Raw genomic sequence first — 3,688 nt, forward strand, 5'->3', positions numbered from 1 at the left:
ACGGACGGAGGAGGCAGCAGCCCTCCTGAAGGGAAGAGGGAGGGAGCCGCTCGAGGGTCAGCAGGGTCAGGGCTTCAGTTGCACTGACTGGCGCCTGGCTGTGGGGCAGAGGTGAAGCAGAAGGGATTTCTCGTAGGCAGGTGAGAATTATTCCCCGTCTCGCATTTGTATGTGAGTGCGCAGACAGGCATTTCCCATGGGCTGGCCAGATGACCCAAAGGGTGGAAGAGAAGCTTTCTCCTCAGAGTTTCCATGAAGGGGGGGCATGCACAGTTCCAGCTGGAGACCTCTGGGCCATGGCCTCTCCCAGCCCTCCCCCCACCTCTGCCAAGTTCTCTCTAGTTTTACGTCACATTGGCAGATGCCGTTGGGGGTATGGGACACCAAGCGAGGCACAACATGGCACTGCGGGTCCCAATCCTGGGCAGGAAGCAGCCCCCTGAACGCTCCCCTGCTTGCACCAGCCCCCCCCCCCCACGCCAGAGCACTGCCGGTTCTGCTCTTCCCGCCAGCTCCCCACCACCACCTTGCCTGACTGCATCCCCCAGCATCCCTCACCCACTCTGGGCATGGGTTGAGCCCTGAGCCAGCTTGAATGCCCCCTGTCCCCCCCCCCATTCCAGCTTCCAGGGGGGCTGGAGCTGCCGAGCCTCCTTGCAGCTCCAACTGCAGCTTCTCCCCCCTCCGCATGACTCATAGAAGGCCTCATCCAGCCAGGACCACTCTCAGAGAGAGGGAGGGAGGGAGGGAGGGGGGGGAGAAAGAGGGGCCAGGCAGGCAGGCAAGGGGCTGGGGGGGTGCACACTTTGTCCTTTGCACACTCCTTCTCCCCTTCCCCTGAATAAAGAGATTTTTGCAGGCTGATACTGCTCACTCTCTCTCTCCCTGCTATGCCGAAGGGGATCGACTCCCCACTCCTCCTGCACATGAAGCCAGAGGGGTGACCTTGGGTCAGTCGCAGTTCTCTCAGAGCTGTTTCCGCAGCCCCCCTCGAAGCCTCATTCACCACACTGAAGAGCTAGACCTTGGGCTGCCAGACGATCCTAGCTACACCACACCACACACTGCCAGATGAGGATGGTGGTGGTGGTGGTTTTTGCAGGCTGGTGCTAAAGGCTGTCCCTGTGTCCCACATGCTGAGGTGCGGGGGCCCCAGGGCACAATTGAGCCCCCCCTGCGCGGCCTCTTGGCATCTCACCTCCCTCTGACTTGGACATGTGTGGAAGTCGTGCAAGCAGCAGTGGGGAGGGGAGGTGGTTTCCAGCCCCAGCCCTTGCCGGAAAAGAAAGCCATGCTCTTCAAAGCCCCCCACCCCAATCCAAGCAGAGCTAGCTTTGTGCTATAGCAGGGGTGGCCAACGGTAGCTCTCCTCTTGTTTTTTTGCCTACAACTCCCATCAGCCCCGGCCATTGGTTATGCTGGCTGGGGCTGATGGGAGTTGTAGGCAAAAAACATCTGGAGAGCTACCATTGGCCACCCCTGTGCGAAAGGGTTGCCAGGCCCGACTTAAGAAATATCTGGGGGCTTTGGGGGGGTGGAGCCAGGAGACATTGGGGGTGGAGTCAGGAGACATTGGGGGTGGAGTCAGGAGCAAGGTTATGACAAGCATAATTGAACTCCAAAGGGAGTTCTGGCGATCACATTGGAAGGAATCACACACCTTTTAAATGCCTTCCCTCCATTGGAAATAATGAAGGCAAGGGATACGTCTTTGGGGGGCTCAAAGAATTGGACCCCCTGGTCCAATCCTTTTGATACTTGTAGGATGTTTTGAGGAGAGGCACTGGACGCTATGCTGAAACTGTGCTGCCTCTACCTCAAAAAGCAGCCCCCACCCCAGAGCCCCAGATACCCATGGATCAATTCTCCATTATACCCTATGGGAATCAGTCTCCCTAGGGAATAATGGAGTGCCCAACATACACTTCTCTCCCCCCCCCACCCGCTTTCAGCTAACCCTGAAGAGGGGGAGGGCCTCCAAACCGGGGGATCCCCTGCCCCCACCTGGGGACTGGCAGCTGTATTCTGCTCGTTTCAGATGGGAAAGAATGCAGGTTGCCGACCTCTGGGTAAGGCCTGCAGACCTCCTGCTATTGCAACTGACCCCCCCCCCCCTCCTGAGGTACCTGCCCAGCAGATCTCCAGGTATTCGCCCACCCAGAGATGGCAACCCAGAAGGAACACAGCTGGTTGTTCCTCTCCAGGAAGAAAAGGAGGGGCGAGAGAGAGGGAGGGCCTGATCCCCAGGGGAGCCTGCAGCTGCCACCCCCACCCCACTTGCACAAGAGCTCAGTGGCCTTCTGTGGGAGGGGGAGCCCTGGGGGGCGGTCTTCTGCCCTGTGTGGCTGCAGGAGGACTTTGAGCAGAGACCCCCAGCAGTGTCTGGGCCAGGATTTGCTCCCGCTTCATCCCATGGGGGGTCACCCCACTCACCCTGGCAGGGCCCGAGCAGGGGGTCACCACAAAGTGTAAGATATGGGGTGGGGGAATGGGTGAGGCTGGGGGGGGGGGAGTGCTGGAGTGTTTGGTTTGTGACTGCAGGAGGGCAGAAAGCGGGCCCCGCTCCAAGCCATGCAGCCAGGATTCTGCGCTCTCGTAAAGATGAAGTTGGGGTGCATCTCTCTAAATGCAAGACACCCCCCCCCCCCGGAGACCCTCCAGAGCTGACGCCACCCGGAACAGGTGAGTCTTCCAGGGCGCTCAGTGGCCCACCCCAGGGGAAGCGGACTCCCTCCCGTGAAGACTCCCCACCTCTGCCAGTCAGCAGCACAGAATGCCCAAACCCTGACCTCGCAGCCCAGCTGAGAAAGCAGGAAGGGCCCCAGCCCTCAGGGGAGGTTGCCAACCTCCAGGCAGGATCTGGACAGCTCCCGGAAATCCAGCTGGTCTCCAGGAAACAGCCCGCTTAGAGCAAATGCCAGCTCTGTGGGGCAGACTGTGTGGCATCACGTACCCATCAAATGCTCTCCTCTCCCCAGACTCTGCTCTTCACAAGTTCCATTCCCAGATCTCCAGGAATTCCTCCCAGCTGGTGTTGGCAACCCTGTATCACGAGGACTGGTGGCCCAGGCCAGATGAAAACCCTTCCCTGCGTCCTGCGCCATGGATCCCTCCCATGGAGGAAAGGGCTCTGGCGGAGGCTGATGTGATCTTGGGGGGCCTCAACAGAGGCATCACATCCAAATCACAAGATGTCCTGGTCCCACTGTACACTGCATTGATTTGGCTGCCCCTGGAGTCTTGTGTGCACTTCTGGAGGCCTCACTTCAAGAAGGATGTGGGCAAAATGGAGTAACCCCCCCTCCCACCTGGGCACAGAACTTGGCAGGCCCAGCCCTGGGAGGGAGGCTTGCATAGCCCCCCCCTCCCCCTGAGATCTTCACTAGCTGCAGCAGCATCTCAGCCTTGTAGATTTAGGCAAAAGTTGCCCCCATCTGCATTCCTCCACGTGCCCCCATTTGTCTCTGGGGGGAGAGCCGAGCCTTTATAAGGCTTCTGTCTCTGCACCGCCCCCCCCCTCAGTGAAGGGTGAGGGGCCAGCCTTCCATGAGCAATACAACAGTCATTCTGTGACGCACCCAACGTCCCAAGTCTCTGCCGCTGCAGTTCTTCAGAGTACTGCGTACAATTCTGGTCACAGCACCTCAAAAAGGATATTATAGCATTGGAAAAAGTCCAGAAAAGGGCA

This window comes from Heteronotia binoei, chromosome 1, assembly GCF_032191835.1.
Source record: "Heteronotia binoei isolate CCM8104 ecotype False Entrance Well chromosome 1, APGP_CSIRO_Hbin_v1, whole genome shotgun sequence".
Classification (NCBI taxonomy): domain Eukaryota; kingdom Metazoa; phylum Chordata; class Lepidosauria; order Squamata; family Gekkonidae; genus Heteronotia; species Heteronotia binoei.